We start from the raw sequence: 20,001 nt of genomic DNA on the forward strand, positions 1-20,001 counted from the left end.
ATAATTGGTTTTCATGGCATCTTATCATTGGTTTTCCTTAAATGACATTTAGCTTGTTTTTACTTTCTACCATTTACACCCTGAGTTAGCTTGACCAAAGTTTTCCCTTAATATCCTGGTTGTTGATGAGGCAGGAATAGTCATGCTGGGAAGTGGGAAAGGAGTTGGAAATATGGAGAAGGTTGGCCATTTTGTTACAAGATTCATTTTTTCTTTTGAGAGAATATTAATAGCTTCCATCAGATGGGGGACAGTGAAAGATTTTAGGTAAGGAGTGAGCTGATCAGATCTATATCTAAAAATATGATTTTGGTGGCCATATGGAGGGTGGCATCAGGAGATGATATCTAAGAGAGTAATAATGGTTAGGTGGTGATTGTAACAGTCTGGATGAAAGACAGTAAAGCCTAAATGTAAGCACATAGCAGTGATTATGGATAAAAGGGAAATTTAAAGAACTATTTAGGGAGTAGAGATCAAAGTATATAGAAATCAGATGTGTTATTGAAGGGAAGTAAAAAAAAAATCTAGAATGAGCCCTGTATGTTGCTTGAGAAACCACTTTGAGATTGGTCTGTTCCCAGAAATGGCAAAAGAGATAAACAAGGATATAATTTAGAAGGAAGACACTAAAGTCATCTTGGGTTATGCTCAGTTTGAGAGCCTCTGAGCCATTTTTTGGGCCTAGTTTGCATTTGAAAATACAAATCAGCAGGTCACAGGAGACATATGGATGGTAGAAATGGAAGTGGAAATCCCCAGCAGTTGAAGCCAGGGAAATGAACAAGTTACTGAGGGAGAACACAAGCTGAGAAGAGATGAGTTCTTGATTAAGGATAGAGTCACAGAGAATACCAAATCATGAGGTAAAAGAAGAGAATCTTCAAAAAAAAAAAAAAAAAAGTGAGAGTGAGTAGTAAGAAAAATTATGAAGAAAAATTATGAAGGAAAAAAGAACTATGTTGAAATCTCTCTTCATTTCAGGAAAACAGTTTAAGAGCTGTGGCAGACACAAAGCTCTGTGTTCAATAATCTGTTTTGCTCTGGGCCAGGAAGACTGCATTTTCCAGTCCTCACCGCACCTCCATGGGACCGTGGGACTGAACACTGGCCAGTGGAAAGGAGGCAAATGTGGAAGTAATGTAGTATACTTCCAAACCCCGTCCCTAAAACATTGCAGGTGATCACGTGCATGCTCTCTCCTTCCCATCCATGGGACTGGATGGAGAGTCATGCAAGAGAGCTTTCTGATTAGAAATACCTATATCAGACTTCACTTGACTGAGAAATAGACCTTTACTGTGTTAACCTACTGAAATGTTGAGGTTATTTATTATAGCAGTTAACCACCTTGATGGATACAACAATTTAAAAAAGTATCTTCAAATGGAAGTAGGCAAAATAGGTTAAGGAGATTAAGAGGTATAAACTTCCAGTTATAAAATAAATAACTCATGGTGGTGAAAAGTACTGCATAGGGAGTATAGTCAATAATATTGAAAACAATAATGGGGATATGTAATTTTAAGTTGTACTTTTGGTATTGCTGACACACTTTAAAAACAGCCATCTTAACAATATGCATCTTTCAAGATACTTTATTTGCTGTCTTTTGAAGCAAGGATGTAAGTTTCGGGGTCATTGGAATGGCATCAAATCTTAAATTTATGTTTAAAACAGAGTAATAATAGATAGAGGAACAGAAAGTTAGTACACACATATACACTCAATGATTGTGTCCTGATGATGTTATAGCCTGTCAAGGACACTAGCAAGCCTTTTCTCAACCATTCTCCTTGGGGTCATCAAACCCTTACAGGGTAGGGTCTAACAACTAAAATTCCTAGCGTCAAGGGGTCATGACATTTGCATGTGATTTCCTTGAATGGAATGTCTAAGCAATGGTTTACTACTATGATGGAAACATCCTGGTCCCTGAATTATGAATCAAATATAATATAATATGTACCTGAGTGTAAGAAGTAACAAGGACACAGAAGGAGTTTTTCCCAAGTCAGTCTTTTAGACTAATAGAAAAGGCCTCAAAGGCAGCCTCAGGAATTATGAGTTCCTCAGGGGGGTATGTTCAAGAAAGTAAATTCAACCACATGAAAGAATTTAGGCAACAAAATTCATAACCTTGGGATTATAGTCCCAAATAAAAAATGGATCCAATACTCATTTAAATGATTAAATGGGGGAGAAAAGACAAATCTCCCATTAAAAAAAAATCCAAATAATTTAGGTTGATACTGCCCCTTCAAGGAGGTGTGGACTACACTTAGTGGCTTGCTTCCAAAGAACACAGGAAAAAAAAAGGAAGAAATAACTTTATAGTGGAGAAATCTGCTTTATGCTGCAAATGCTGCTTTAGCCAGCCCATCAAGGTTAACACCATCAACATATACCCTTGATATGACATGATAAGAATGACACTTCACCTCTGTGGTCTTCCTCTCCAAACCTATAATCTCAGTGAAATCATGAGGACAATATCAGACTGAAAAACCAAAGTGGGTGACATTCTATAAAATACCCGACCAATACTCCTCAAAACTGTTGAGGTCATCAAAAACAAAGAAAGTCTGAGAAATTATCACAGCTAAGAGGAGTCTAAGGAGACAATGACAACTAAGTGCAATGTATCCTGCATGGGATCCTGAAATAGGTGAAGACTATTCAGAAAAACTAGAGAAATTTTAACAAAGCATGGTTTAGTTAATAATAATGTATCAATATTGGTTCATTAGTTGTGACAAATGTATCACAGCAATCTAGGACGTTAACAGAAGAAACTGGGTGTGGGATACGTGCCAACTCTCTGTACTATTTTTGCAACTGTTCTAAAAATCTAAAACTATTTTAACATGAAAAAAATTTGTTTTTAAGAAAAAGAAATTCAGAAATAAAACATTCGCTTTTTTTCTTAAAGAATAAATCTAAGCATATAGTTCACAGCAAAATTGACCACAATCCCCTTTCTTTCTTTTCTGATTCTCTAGCTCTCTGAAACTCACTGGTGGACTCTCTCTCTCCCCAAATCCACATTGGTTGCTCATTTTCATCTGTCTCCCTGGTCACCTTGAGTATACGCTTCCCTAAGCTCCATCTTCCTCAATACAAGATGTTCCCCACCAGACATAGCCCAGTAGAAATTTAGTTTGTTCTCTGTGGTTACTGTTTTTCTTGGAGAGGTTAGGTGACCAGGCTCTTGTCCTCTGCACTCTTTCTCATCTTTGTTTCATTTATGGCAGAGGGCTGGGGTGAACTGTGGACCTGTTGATCATTCTCAGTCCCATTACATGCACAGATGATGATAAACTAGAAAATTAAGGGGGGGGTAAGCAAATCTCTTTATTTTAGAAAAGTTACTGCTAAATTAGCATAGGAGGAAGTAAAGGTAGGCCTTAACTACCATGCTGTTTATATTTACCCCCAAATGTCATATATTTAATTAAAATCATTGACTATGAAATTTGAAGGGAATTGAATGAATATCTAATTCTACATTCTCAAGTTACACATTGGGAAAATAAGAATCAGATGGTTTTTGTGACCAGCGCAACATAATGCAGTTAGTGATCAGAAGATCCATGACTATTCTCCTCCTCTTCATTTTTCGTGTTCTTCAAACACTGAATTCAAAATTTTGTCATGATTGAGGAGAGTTGACAGCTTTGATGTGGTAATTCTTCTTTCTTGTCAAGCAGGGAACATGGAAAGAAATGAAATAGGAAATGAATACACTAAAAGGATGAGACTGATCAAATACTGTTATATTCCTTTTGACTTAAAGACCTATCTAGAGATTTGCATCCTGTAAGAAGGCTTGCATGAGCAGCATGACAACCTGCTTGATCATACAGCCACTACTACTTTACGGTGCTTGGTCTCCAGAACTATGGGGCTTCTGAGCACCAGCTTTCAAGTAGATTCCTCATTACATAACTTGCAACCATTGTTTTTATTTAAGCCTTTGAAAGCATAAGAAAGCAAACATCTCTTTTAATTACTCCTGTCTTTATCACTTCATTCAGGTGGGTAGTCATTCACTCATCCGCTCAGGCATCCATTCATCCATCTCCAATGTGCCAGACACTGAGCTAGGTGCTAGAAACACAGACACAAGGAGGCACCATCCCTAAGTTCAAGGTGCATACTGTCTACTAATTTAAGTGTTGGTGAAGAAAGCCTAACAGTATTTCATGTAAAATCTCTACAGAACTTCTACCTTAACTGTACTCATTAAATATTGAACCCTATTTCACAACCTATTAGATAAAGACTCAAATGGTATCTGTAGTAAATACAAGTGAAGAATTCTTAAAAACCACAGAATTCAAGAAAAATTTAAATTGTACATTGTGTCTTCGTTCTTTTTACGTGTAAATGTGTACACACACATACAAGTGTGACAGTTTCCATGTTGATCAACAAAAATTCAACATTGGAAAGACCAGGAACATTAGCCTACCAATAATTATTTTAAATACTTATAAATAAAATTGTATATATTTATCAAGTCCTCTGTTCCCCTAGGCCTCTGTGACTTCTGCGTTATCCAGTGATGATTTCAGTATCTGTATGTCCTGTGTGGGCCCATGGATGCCAGAGTTATCTCAAGGGCTAAATCCAGCCCAGACACTTTAGCTTCCCTTTACAATAGAAATCAAGAAATATTTTCTCACTCGGTTATGCATAAGGGAAGGGATTGAATACACAGCCCAGTTGTTGAGATGGATTTATTAAAGAAGTTATTTTACTAACTTAGACAACAAAGTATGACTACAATGTTTTGACACGTAGTGACAAGTCTCACAACACTTTTTTTTGTTCATTACATACTGACTTTTACCTATAAAGTTCAGTGTCATTGCATAAATTAGAAATAGTAGCTCTAGGGCGCCTGGGTGGCTCAGATGGTTAAGCATCTGCCTTCGGCTCAGGTCAGGATCCCAGGGTTCTGGGATCAAGTCCCGCATCAGGCTCCCTGATCCTTGGGAGCCTGCTTCTCTCTCTCTCATGAATAAATAAATAAAATCTTAAAAAAAAAAAAGAAATAGTAGCTCTGTTTGGCACAGTCCCTGAGAATAAAGAATGTTATTGTCCCACTGAAGAAGAAAGACTTCAAAATTATATTACATCATTCCCACAGCTAATCAGTGTGTTCCCATGCCACACTCTGTTCATGGTTGCCTTTGAAAATTACAATTCCTTGCATAGTCTTTGGTGCCAGTCATGTTATTCAGTCAAGGTATAATGAAAACAAATTCGTCTATTGTCAGTTACTGTTCAAAGGCAAAGGCAGAAAAAAATTGCTGCAGAAACGTTCCAAACCAGCTAACTGCCTGAGTTTTAGGAGACATTCTAGGAGAAACTCTTCACAAGAATAAAAATAGCAATAGTGAAAGTAGCTAGCATTGTGACATTTCCTTTGCATGCATCATCTTATTTAAACCTCACAAAACCCCTATGAAGCAAGTGGAATTACTCTCCTTATTTTATAGATGAGGATATTGAAGGTCTGAGAGAGAACTTGCTGAAGCTCACACACCTTATAAAAGGTGAAGTTGAAAAATTAAAACACAGAGCATGCTGTCCTTTTAACCATTAGTTTTTAAGGAATTTATATTTCAAAAAGAATTACCTAAACACTTTTTTAAAAGCTTCTGTTTAGTTTTGGAGGAAGATTGTATACTTTAACCATCTTGCAATTTTATTAGTCATTTATACCTCGATAAAGCTGAGGGAAAAAAGAAAGAAAAGAACCCTCCCTTGATTCTATGGCCTGCTCCAGTCGCTATTCTGTCATTCCTTTCTTGAAAGACAGTTACTATATAGGCTTTGATTAGTTATATACAGTCTATTTTAGGAGTGTTGATTTTGTTCCATCAAAATGTATATGTCTATTCTCAACACCAATATCATACTTTCTTTATTATTATAGCTTTAGAGTAAGTCCTGAAGTCAGGTAGTGTAAATCCTCTAATTTTTCCTTTTCTGTGTAAAATTGCTTTGGCTAGAAAAAGAATACACTAAACCTGAGAATGTAGAGTATAGAAATAAAAAAATAAGAGCAGATAATAACTAATAGAAAACTAGATATAGAAGTGAGGAATAACAAATCAAAAGTTTGTTCTTCAAAAAGACCAATAAAATTGAAAAGCCTTTGAAGTCCTTGATCAAGAAAAGAAATAAAAACAGTATTAGGAACAAAAATGGTGACCTATTAGATACAACGTAAGTTATAAGAATATTAGAGAATATTAATGAGCATATGGAAAAACATTGAAAAGTTATTTGAGTTAGTTTCTTAGATAAAAACATAACTTTGAAACTAATTTAAGAAGAAATAAAAAAAACTTGAATGGTTTAATAAATATCAAAGAAATGAAATTATACATACAAATAAGTTTAGGTCATTTTAAAACTGAATTATTCCAAACATTCAAAGAATTTCATAGTAAATTTTTAGCACATAAGTAAAAAAGAAAAAAATCATAAGGACAAAAAGGTATATTTTGGTAAGAGGAACAATAGATTAAGAAGATATGAACGAGAGAGATAGATACCAAACAAAAATACACTTAAAATATGGAAAGCAACAGCAACAAGTAGCTCGAAGTAGGTAAATCACCAACTGTAATTAGAGATTTTATTATACTTACCTCAGAAATGGAAAATAAAGCACATAAAGGTAAGCAAAATGTAAATGATCTGATTAATATAGCCAAATATCTCAAACCAATTGATATATAAAGACCAACACAGCCATCCATTATGGTCCTGGATAGTGCATTAAGACAAAATAAAATGCATGTATAAAGATTAAATGGAAAAGTTGAAACTGCCATTGATTGCAGATGATACGCTCATCAATAGAGAAAGCCTAATAGTATCAATAGATAAACTATTGGGACTGATAAGAGTTTTGCAAGTTTTTTTTTTTTTAAAGGTTTTATTTATTTGACAGAGAGAAAGACAGCCAGAGAGAGAACACAAGCAGGGGGAGTGGGAGAGGGAGAAGCAGGCTTCCCGCCGAGCAGGGAGCCTGATGCGGGGCTTGATCCCAGGACCCTGTGATCATGACCTGAGCTGAAGGCAGATGCTTAACGACAGCCCTCCAGGCACCCCAAGAGTTCTGCAAGTTTGATACAAGATCAAATTTAAAATTAAAATGTTCCTCTACAATAGAAATAATTAACTAGGTAATGTAAAAGCAAATATGATATATCAGCAAAAGATTTATAAAGTATCGAGGAGTTGATAAGATAAAGAATGCACAAGATCTTGGGGGAGCCTGGGTACCTCAGTGGATTAAGTAACCAACTCTTGATTCCAGCTCAGGTCATGATCTCAGAGTCATGAGATCGAGCCCCCTGTCCGGCTCGCGCTGGGTGTGGAGCCTGCTTAAGATTCTCTCTCTCCTCTCCCTTTACCCCTCCCCTCCATCCCCCTCCCCACTTGCTTGTGCATGCCCTCTCCCTCTTTCTCTTAAAAAAAAAAAAAGAATGCACAAGATCTTTATGGAGAATATTTTAAAACTGTTTAAAGATACAAAAGAAGATAGTGCTAAATCGTAGAATACATCATATTCATCTATGAGGAGATACAAGATTTTAAAGATGCTAGCTGCCTTTAAATGAGGTATGTACTCAATGTATTTTTTTAAAGAAATCACACATTTTATTTCTCACTTCATACAAAATTTTCATATGTATTTTTAATAAATTATCTGTAAAGAGCTTTTGACTAATTCATTCAAAAATTATGTAGAAAGATAAAGGTACATGAAAAGATAAATTTATAAAAAAAGAAAAGGGGGATACATTATCCTACATGAGCAATCAATAACAAAAATGAGGTCTGTCACAGAAATATACACTATACCAATGAAAAAGAAAGGGAACTCAGAACATCTCCCTTATGAATGGGAAATTGGCATGATAGAGGTGGTATCTCAGAAATACGGAGAAGGGGATGGATTATTAGTAGATGGTATTAGGAAACTAAAGTCTCAGTAGGGGGAGAAAAATAAATTTGTATTCCTAACTCATACTATATATAAAAATAAAATTTGAACGGACTGAAGACCTAAAAAGTGAGAGATAATGCTCTAAAGCTTATAAGGAAAATATAGAAAGATATCTTTAGCTTGGAATATCTTATTCAACAAGATAAAAAGGGAAAAACATGAATTTGCCTATAGCACAATTAGAATTTCTGTTCCACAAAATTCAGATAGGTGGCTGGGGACAATGGCAATGTCTAACAATGACAAGGGATTACTACCTAGATTGTGTAAGAAATTACTGCAAACCAATGAGAAAGAGAACACACAATAGGAAACTGGGAAAAGGAGATGAATTAGCAAGTCACTGAAGAGGAAATCCCAATGGTTAACATGCATGAGAAGAGATGTCAAGGTCAGTAGTAATTAGGTAAATGAGAATTACAATTAAAAACTTCCTAATTTAGGGCGTCTGGGTGGCTCAGTTGGTTAAGCGACTGCCTTCGGCTCAGGTCATGATCCTGGAGTCCTGGGATCGAGTCCCACATCGGGCTCCCTGCTCAGCAGGGAGTCTGCTTCTCCCTCTGACCTTCTTCCCTCTTGTGCTCTCTATCTCTCATTCTCTCTCTCAAATAAATAAATAAAATCTTTAAAAAAAAAAACTTCCTAATTTATATAGATCAGACTGGCAAAAAGTAGAAGGTTGCATGGTAACAAATGCTGGCAAGAACAGAGGCTCTTAATACTCTCCAAGGAAGTGCATACTGGTGTAGCCATTTGAAAAAGCAATCTAGTAGCATGGAGGGAGATTTGATCTGTGTATACTATTTGAGTCAAAATGTATATGTCTATGTGTTTATAGAAACCTATTAGGGATCATGTATTAGAATATTGAAACCCGCCTGTTTGTGGTAGCAGCAACCCAGAGTTTGTTACTAGAAAATAGATAAAGGATACATTGAGAGCATACATTGGAACACTGCACTGGTAGTCAGAAGTAATGACAGACATACATACAGCAACATGGATACATCTGCAGACTCAGTGTTGAGTGAAAAAACAAACAGTTTAAACAGTGGTACACTTCCATTTATATAGATTAAAATGTATAGGTACACAAAATAATATGATGATTATATTTGTCAACTCAGACTGCCATAACAAAATACCATGGCCTGGATGGCTTAAATAACAGAAATGTATTTTCTCACAATTTTGGAGGCTGGAAGTCCAAGAACAGAGTGGTAGTATGGTTGGGTTCTGGTGTGAGCCTTCTTTCTGGCTGCAAATGTCTGCCTTCTTCCATGGGAGAGAGGGAGACAGAGATAGAGATTCTTCCTCTTATAAGACTATACTCCTATTGGATTAGGGCCCCACATTTATGACCTCATTCAACAGTAATTGCCTCCCAAAGACCCTGTCTCTAGGTACACTGGGGTTTAGGGCTTTAACATGTGAATTTTGGAGGGACACAATTCAGTCCATAGCATTTCAGCCCAAGCTCCCCAACCCAGATTCATGTCCTTATTACAGAAAAAATACATTTATTCCATCCCAATAGCCCCCCAAATCTTAACTCACTCTGGGATCAACTCTAAAGTCTACAGTCTGAAGTCATATCTAAATATCATCTAAGTAAGATGGTTGAGACTTGAGGTATGACTCATCCTGAAGCAGAATTCCTCTCCAGCTGTGAAGGGTGAAACCAGACATGTTATGTGCTTCATGGTAGGTAGTCATAGGATATTTATTCCCATCCCAAAAAGGAGACATTAGGTGGGAGGAAAGGATGACAGATTCCAAGGAGGTCTAATATCTAGCAAGGCAACTACTGAACTCATTTGGTTCAATATTTTGTAAGACCCCCACCCCCAAGGCACTGGGCAGGGGTCATGTTGGCCCCTGAAACTGGAAAGATGGTCCCACTCTTTGAAATGGTGGCAGAAACAGATTTGCCCCTGGGCCTGTGGTGGGAGTGACAGTGACACAGTTCAGTACTTGGCAATGATTTTTTAGAGATACGTGCACATCTGACACATATTAAACAAAACAGAGTGGGTACCTCTAGGAAAGGAGGAAAACGGGAATGTGAATGGTGATAAAGAGAAAACAAGTATTAAACAAGGACAAGACCTTGCATGAAGCTGTGATCATAGTATGCAATAAACAGAGAAGGAGGGTTAACTCACTAACTGCACTTGAGGTCCAAAGAGAAAAAAATGAATCTAGCTTCCCTCTCTTTAACCTTGTGCCTGAATAATTAGTTACAGCTCATAACAATTCTCCTTGTATGACCTTCTGCCATGGAAATTGAGAAAACAACTCCTATGATATGTTGATGTCTTGGCTAGATTTTGACTTTTCCAGATGAGCCTTAAGAAATAAGTGAATTTATTTATGGGGAAAAAAAAAAAAGAACATATAAATGTTAATTAGTCCAAAAGGAACAAGAGGCAAAGGGGAGATTCTATCTGCAGCTGAACTGATTTGGTTATTTGGCAGGAAGTGGGAAAGGCACTGGGGAAGGGAGAATAGGGTTTCCATTTGGTGACTGGTTCCTCAGGATTCACCTTGCTCTGCACTGGCTTGTGGGAGGCACGTTTCAGTTCTAGTTTGACGCCCAGGCCAGGGATGTCTCTCCTGCCTCAGAGTGCTGAGCTTGGGAATGTCCTTGAGTACCTTACTGAGCACGTGGCTAGGACTGACTGACCAGAGCAGTTTTCCAAGAAGCCTTGGCTCTGCCTGGAATTATGACAGGAGCAGCATCTGAGTGAGTGTGAGTGGCCTCTAAAATGTCAAAGACGAATTAAATACTCTATTTTCATAATAAAACACCATTTTAGTTGAATTCCAGCCTCACATTTAGAGCATGTACATTTTTCTAAAAACAGAGAAGGATATCGGTGTCTCTATTGGCTTCCAGCACACTAACAAATTTTTGTACTTTTTTTCAAATACAAGGTTCTAATCTTTTATTAATGCTCAGACTCAGCTATCTAGTCTAAGCTCACCATATTTGGGGGGTCAGTCTTTTCTATGGCTCTCCTTCAATTTGAAAATCTCTGCTTTGTTTGGTCTGAGGAAGAGTATCTTTGTTTCTCATTCTGAGATTAAGACATACTGATTTATTTCTGTGGTTCATGGGAGATTTGGTGTTTATTTCTTTCTTAATTGCATACACTGTTCATTAACTTCTAACAAGAAGCGCAAGGTAGAAGCATTAAACAAGAAATTTAACGGCATAATATTATTTAGCAACCATGCTTATTTGTGTTGGGGGGCATACAAATGAATATAAACATTATTTGCTAAGAAATAAACAGTGGTACAGGAAAAAATAATGAAATTTCTGGAATAGGTTCAGGATAAGCCACCTCCCCCCGCCCCCCGCCACTCAGTTATAAGTTTTCCATGCAATTTTCTTTGCAGGGAATTATGTGCCAGGATTTTAGATCTGTGATCTAACTCTCTCATCTTCTTACTTCTGAATAGGAGTTAGAAAATTATGTGGCAACCAAACCAAAGTTGGGGATACAACTTGAACTTCCAATTTCCTTGGACTTTAGAATTATAGCAAATTCAGAAAGTAAAAAATGGACACAATAGAACCTGTTTTCAGTAAGAATATGAAAAGTTTGATTTGGGGGCATGTGGAGCTTCAGCTGTCCATGGAATCTTTTAAGTGTCCCTGTGGTTAAGCTAGAGCAATTGGCTCAACAGGATGGAGTGTGGAATAGAAGTTCTATTTTGGGAGTCATTGGTGTGGTTTATTGAACTATTATTATGTGTCAAACAGTATTGCACATATATTAATTCATTTTATAGATGGGAAACTCAGGCACAGAAAGGTTGAATAAATTGCCTGAGGTCCCAGAGCTAGTAAAAGGCAAGCTGGGATTCAAACCCAAATAGTTTGAGTTATCAAACTACAAGCTTTGTAGTTATCAATGAACTTGTGGGAACAACAACAACAACAAAAATCCTAAAGGGACAGAACATACAGAATTGAAATCTGTAGAATTGAAGTGACTGTTCTTTAGACCTACCAACCTCTACTTTCTATTTTGCTTGGTATTTACAATGGAAGGTGTTTCTTAAGCTTTGTGCCATGCTATGACATAGTTTAAGTTGATGTATTGTATTGATCTACTAAAAGGACAAATCAAATTTAGTTAAGAAATACAAGGGCTTGGGGTGTGGCTCAGTTGGTTAAGCTCCGCCTCTTGATCTCAGCTTAAGTCTTGGTCTCAGGGTCAAGAGTTCAAGCCCCACATTGGGCTCCACGCTCCTTAAATTTTTTTTGAACAGAAAGAACCTGGCATAATGTCCTAATACCAGACTAGATACATCTTACTAATAACACATTGGAGAAGTACGAGGGCTCCGGTATGAACTCCATATAGCAGTAGGTAATCTTGTCATGATTCATCAGAGAAATTTCCTAAATCAGACTGATGGGATGAAGAAGGTAATTCTGCAACGTGAATAATAATGCTTTTACCATGCTGTTGACAGTCTTTGTAAGGCAGTGCTGCTGAAAAATTCATCTTCCACAACCACATGAGTTCATCAAATTTGCTAGATTTAGGTGAATCGGTATTGGGGCCATACCAGCCCTTTGAATTTGCCTTGGATAAACGGATCCTTCCACCGTGACAGATCAACAAATGTAACTTTTCCCATTTCTAAACTTTGGTAGAAATGTTCTAAATACCTTGGAGCCTAATATCGCACTTCTACCTCTGTCTTAAAGACCTGCTTTTGCCCACACTAGGGATAGGAAGCAAACCTCTTTGTTCCTCAGACTTTTGTTATTGTTTGTATTTGCGTTCTTATTGGCACCCACACAAATGTATTACCAGGACAGGCTGTACAGTGTCAGTGAGAAACTGATAAGGACATATATTGAACCAATAAATTGTCAAAAGCACTACAGTCCCTATTTAGCATTCTCCATTCCAGTTTCCAGAGGAGGTATCTCTCATCGTATCAATCCTAGGCAGGAGGCTGGGGAATATTGGGCATTTCCATTCTAGGCTAAATAGACTAAAGATCTATTTGGATACTAAATCTGTTTCAATTTTAGGAGGAGTTGTTACTAATTGCTTTTCAGTGGATTTTTAAGGTTCTTTTGCTGGCGATTATTACCTTTTGTTTACAGAAATCTTAATCATTTTTTTACCAAGGATTTGAGAATGAATATGTGTTCTTAATAACTTTCTTAATTAAATAACACTTAAAAATCTAGATTAAATCACTGACACATAGAGTCCTAGAAACGAAGACCATCAAGATAATAACAGAAATCAAAAGGCACAAAATCCTCTGGCCTCCATAGTGGTACTAAAATAAATCCAGCTTAGTGGTTTTCATTGGATTCAGTTCTTCAGCTATATGATTTCCAATATTTCATTTTTTCAAGAGTCTGGTAACAAATATCTTAACAGAAGAAAATATAATTTTTCCCTTAAAGGACATTTAGGCTTCACAGAAAATTTTGTAACTTTGGAATCTCTATTAGCAGTTATGGATAGCACAGGAATGTGATTTAAACAACAGCAGCAATAATATTTTTAATCTCCTACATTCTATCTTTCCAGAGAAGTATACATTTCCCCCACATTCTCCACTTTGTTATCAATTCTACTCTTCATCTCAGATTTGTGGTGGTGATATTTTCCCTTTGCTCCATAATTTTAACTTCATAGTCAAGTTAATAAAAGAAGAAAAATAAAATAATAAGTGTTTATTATTACTAATATGGGCTTAGTGCTGGGGATTGGTGATATGGTTAAGGCATGTCATCTAATTGGGGAGAAGAGATATACCTGTCTTTATTAGTTATGGCAGGCTATCACAAATGGATCAGAGTATCATGTCTCAAAAATGATAGAAGTTTATTTCTTCCTCAGGGAACTGTTTATTGTTGGTTGTTCTGTGATGGGGGAAGGCCTCTACCTCCATGCAGTCATTCAGGGAAACCACGTTGATGGAAGCTCTGCTATCTCCAACTAGTTGTTCTGGTCATCTTTGACACCACTCAACCTTTGGGAAGTGGGGATAGCATGGAAGGGCTCAGGAGGTTGTACCAGTCTAGCCCAGCAGTGGCATATATCATTTCCACCCTTTCTGGAAAGAACATAATCATTTAGCTACCTAACTTCGAATGCATCTAGGAATCATGGAGGAAAGGGAGAATGGATTTTAATGGACAATAACAGTCTCTGACATGAAATCTGGGAAAGGCAAGAGTGATAAAACAGCAGATGAGTATATGCCATGGTGGAGGGTGGCAATAATTTTTTTTTTTTTAATTTAAATTTGTATTTAAATACAAATTTAATTTGTATTTAGAAGCTCAAAGGAGGAAGATGTCAGTCTGGAACAAAGTCATTGGGAAGATATGGGACATGATGGAACAGAAGATAAACTGGATAAATGAAGACAAAGATGAGAAGGGGGGAGGGGATGTCTTTCCTTCATTTTTCCAATCTTCCTCCTTTTTAAGGAGAATCTCTCTTTTCCTTTACAATGTCTTTAATGACAATGTCATAAATCCTGTGACTGTGCTCTTTTTGATAACACTTTGATCATCCCACTCAGACTTTTCCTAATTTTCTCCTCTTTGTTTTTCTTCTGCACAGATTACTACACAGGCATGTACACACACACACACACACACACACACACACACACTCAATTACCTTGCAAAACTTGTCTTTGTTTTATGCACACCTCTGATCTCTACTTGACGATCTACTGCCTAATGATTAAAACAACTTCCCTTTCTTTACATGCCAGGTAGACACTGTGTTAGGGACTTTGGGTACAAAGATAAAGAAAATAGAGTTCTTGCCCTGAGAAACATACAGCTGAGAAGCTAATCACCTAATTCTTTTTGTTGTTGTTGTTGTTGTTTTGGGGGTTTTTTAAAAAGATTTTTTCTATTTATTTGTCAGAGAAGAGAGCACAAGCAGGGGGAGTGGCAGGCAGTAGGGAGAGGAGAAGCAGGCTCCCTGCTGAGCAAGGAGCCTAATGTGGGACTCAGTCCCAGAACCCTGGGATTGTGACCTCTGAGCCGAAGGCAGTCACTTAACCAACTGAGACACCCAGGCGTCCTATAATCATCTAATTCTTGAACATGATCTAATTTTGGATCCTTGTTCTAATTTCTGTGTCTGGTAAAGTAGATATTATTCTCATTTTGTTGATAAAGAATTTGGAAACCATCGTTTTAGCTGACTTCCACAAAGTTAGGCATCTATACAGATAGTGATAGAACTTTTTCCCCCTATTGGATCCTACCCTGCTACTGTTCCAAATCACTCAACTTTCCTCTTGATTCCTCTCTGTGTTGGTTCCTTGCTCATCTCTATCTATAATATATCCAGTAATTAAAATGATATAGTTCTTACAGTCGGCCCTTTATTTCTATAAATATACTCCATCCTTACATTTTCTTATAGTCTCAGCTGAAATATTTCTACTTCAATTTTTAATTGAAGCAAAAGAATACATACAAAATAATAAGCATATTTTAAAAGTAAAATATGAAGAAGCAACTTCTGAAATGGAATCAATATTTATCAATTAAGAGCTTTGTGGGAAATTTAGGAGTTGGGAATTTAGTAGAGAAATGTACTGTATCCTTGCCAAAATTATGAAGTAGTGAAATGGACTCACTTATGTTCCCCCTCAGTTCCTCAAGAGAGGCATCCATCCATTTCTTTTCAACAACGCAGTTCTTGTAGGCCTACTATATGTAGCTACTCTTTGGGTGCTGAGAATACAAAGACACAGATTCTGCCCTGGAAGGGGAAGGCAACTGAACCAAAAATTACAGAACAGTATCCCTCTGCTGCCCAGAGTCTCCTGTTACAAGGTCAGATCCGAGTCTGACTCCCCAGAAACAGTAAACCAGGGCCCCGGATCTTTCACTGCCTGTTTACTCTATCTGTAAATGACTTTTCTCTCATACGGAACATAGATCTCATAATCTGAAAAGGTGTCACAAGCTAAAACTAGAAACAAACAGCCTACCAAAAACAAAAGGGTTAAGATAAATTCATGTATGACATCCACAGTTGGTTCCAAATGGAGACTAAGACACCTCTAACTTCTGAAAGTGATGACAAGAACAGCCATGGCCTTCCATATTCCTTTTGAATCACTGCAACCAGGAAAATATTGTGTGGTATAGAAAGGGACAAAAGAAAAAAATAAGTGAGTTTGGAATACAGCTCAGCATGTTGGGCTTCCATACTGGGAAACTTAACTGACTTTTTTTTTCCTAGTTGTGATCTGAGGACACTTTGAAATTACCATGGAGATAAAATTATGCAAAAAAGAAAAGAATACTTTTGAGAAAAATTGCAAGATTGCTTAATTATCTGCACTATGAATAGACTTGAATAGTCTCTTTATTGGAGTATTTCCTCAAAGAAGGGAAGTAAAACCTGAACGGAAAGATGAAAAAAGGGACGTATTTGAACTGATAAATCTAAATGCAAATGATAACAACAACATAGCCTTAAAAAGATTGCTTCCTTGTAAGGCCTTAAGTTTTACAGTTGGTTGAATGTTTGTCCTGTTAGTGTACTCCCATGCTCTTCTTTCCCAGACACCCAGACCTCCCAGCGCCTGTGTCTACATTCCATTTGACTAGATTTAAAATGCTAATGGATAAGCTTCTGGATTCTGGACCTGGCAGACTTTTTTTAATCTTTTCTGATAAAACACTGAAAAAACACCGCCAAGGTCTTCCAAAATAGGACATGTGGTAAATGCATTCCATTTTTCTACCACGCTGCAACTGCAGTATGACTAGCCATAAACATTGTAGATCAGTTTTACATTATCCTATATTCTATCCAATGGTTTTTTTTTAAAAAAATATTTATTTATTTATTTATTTGAGAGAGAGAGAGAGAGAGAGAGAGAGAGAGAGAGAGCATGAGCGGGGGAGGGGCAGATAGAGGGAGAAAAACCCAAGCAGGACCACCCACTGAACATGGAACCGGACTTGGGGCTCAATCCCACAACCCATGAGATCATGATGTGAGCCAAAATCAAGAGTCAGATGCTTAACCAACTGAGCCACCCAGGCACCGCTTCAGTGTTTTTTGTTTGTTTGTTTTTTAAATAAACTTTATGTCCAAAGAAATGTAAAATTCATGACATGACACCTGTGGATATGATGGTGAAGTCCTAGTGAACCAGGAGTCACCATGTAATTCCCAGGATTTGAGGAGTTAGCTCTTCCCTCTGTGGAATTTAACAGTAGAGTACAGTATTTAGGGGTATGGGCAAACTAATGGATTTGGCAGTTATTTTTCCCCTTGGGCAAGTTCTAAATGCAAATAAGAGGCCCCAAGCAGTCTCGAGTTCCTGAGACACTGCATATGGCTTCATAGCCAACATAATAGCATATGTGTCGCCTAATAATGGAACAAACTATCCTGTTGCCAAATTCTATCTGGGTTGCTCAGATTTTGACCCCAAATACTGTTCATTTGGTTTTGATTCTCTCTGTACCAGATATATCAGGGAGAATGGGAGATTCAGATTGAAACAGACTTGCATTTCCGCCACGTAATGAATCAAGAATTTCTTTGGAAGCAAATTTTGAAGGCTATTGATTATAAGAAAGAGCAAGTAGGGGGACAATGATATGCCACTCATTATGCAGAGATTTTACCAAACTCATAAGGGGGGGTTCTCAGCCCAGTTTCTTCTTTCAGGCAAGGCCACCCTTTGAGCTTCATTAAACAGTGCTTAATCTCTGTCCTTGAAGTTCACAAATTAACTTGCTCTGTGATTTCCTCCCTGTGACAGCCTCTGGCTGTGTTTTTACTGCCTTAACAGCTACCGGCAGGCAGCTTGTCTCTCACATTCACTACAAAGTAAACAGGAATTTGGTCCCAGGGTAATTGGCCGCTCTCCAGCATAAGAATGTAAGTTATTCATGAGCATTGTGGACTGGCTTCTGCTTTACCCAGACTGTTTTCACTAGAGAGCACAAGGACAAAAAGAGTTGTGAAGGTTTTGAATCTTGAGGATTATTCCTTCAAATCTGTGATAACTGTGATTCTTCTCCCCAACTACTTGCTAATCTTTCCCCACCTCTTCTACCATCTTTCATTTCATGATGACTACTGGAAATTTACCAAGGAAGCTGCCATGAAATTATGTATTTTTTTTTTCAGAAATACAACTCACTCAATAAACACATATGGGTGCACTGTATTTTGGAGAAAGAATATGTTTGCAAAGCTTTTATTTATTTATTTAAAAAGATTTTATTTATTTGAGAGAGAGAGTGAGTGAGAAAGAGAGAGAGGGAGAGAGAACAGAGCCAGATGAGGGCAGAGAAGCAGACTCCCCACTGAGCAGAGAGCCTGACATGGGACTCAATCCCAAGACTCTGGGATCATGACCTGAACTGAAGGCAGACACTTAACCAACTGAGCCACTCAGGCGCCCTTTTTTTTTTTTAAAGGTTTTACTTATTTGAGAGAGAGAGAGAGAGAGAGAGAACAGTGCAAAGCTTTTAAAATTAAATCTTCATGAGACTGTGGGAGTAAATGCCAAAGGAATTTGTGAGTACCTAGTTTAAAGATAATCCAAAACAAACTTTAAGAAAACAATGGAGAAAAAGACTTGTGGTTTCAAGGATAAGAGTAAAATATCCTTTGAAATTTGAGTTGGTGAACACTAGATTTAGAGTTTATAAAAAATTAAAAGATTTAAACAAAATCAAAAAAGACAAAAAGAGTCACCCATTTATCATGGTTGGGAGAAAGTAAAAGTAAGAGTTTTAGGCCCCTCAAAGGTAGGACAGATAAAAGACTTTAGTCTTTTATTTTACTTGAAAGTTCATACTTTAACACTGAATACCATGTTTTCTAAATTCTGCCATGAAGGATGGCAGCTAACTACAAGACTCCAATATTTGATGTCATAGTCCTAAACTCTATTTAGCAGAGACACTAGCTTGTTTGAGATTTGAGAAAAAGAAAAATTTGTTAATTCCTTCAGTTCACTCAAAGCCATACAATGAATGGCTAAGGACAAAATATTTAATACGTTATGTGCTGTGATTTATTTAAATATTCATTATTGTTTACTGGAAACTTGAAAGGAAAGGTTTTATTTTTTGAGAATATAATTTATAAGTTGATCAATTCTTTCCCTTTTTTTCAATTCCCAATCAGTGTGTGGTACAATATCTCTTTCCTTGATTATGAGTCGACCTTTGGATTGGCACCTGCCAGTTGTGTCCAACCTTCTGAAATAGACACATGGAGACTTGGAAAGGTCTGTTTTTATTAGATGTGTGGAGTATCATATTAGTTAACTTTAGCATGCCCCCTGCAGCTTTGAAATTCAGTATGTTTCATAGATCAAACACTTGCGTTCCAGACACTGGAGCTCTAAAGTTGAATACTGTATGATTTTTGCCCTCAAGGAGTCCTCAGTCCAGTGGAGCATCTAGACACACAAACAAGCATTGAAGATAAAATCTAAGAGCAATAAAGAGGAATGTGGGAAACTGCCATTGAAACACTGATGAAAAAGCAATTTCTCCTGGAAGGGAGATCGGTGAAGGCCAGTCTTGGAGAGAAGGTAATACCTGAGCCGGGTCTTGAAGCATGTGTTGGAAGGAAGAGGGAGGGGTAGAGGAAGGTGTTTCAGGCAGAGGGGCAGTGTGGACAGAGGCATTGCGGTGTGAAGGCACATGGGACTTCTGCCCAGTGGTGAGGGGAAGATGGCTGGAGCAAGAGGTCTCCTGTGCAAAGGGCATCCGTGTACAATTTGTACAGTTTGGACTTTGTTCTGGAGACAGGAATCTTCAGAGAAAATGGCATAATCAGATCCAGGGGCTATCTGGGATTTTACATGTGGGGAATCCAAGCATTTGTTAAATGCTCATAAACCAACCTAAATGTAGAAATGGATACATATACTGATTTGTACATTTGGGTAATGGA

This window comes from Zalophus californianus, chromosome 10, assembly GCF_009762305.2.
Source record: "Zalophus californianus isolate mZalCal1 chromosome 10, mZalCal1.pri.v2, whole genome shotgun sequence".
In the NCBI taxonomy this organism is placed as follows: domain Eukaryota; kingdom Metazoa; phylum Chordata; class Mammalia; order Carnivora; family Otariidae; genus Zalophus; species Zalophus californianus.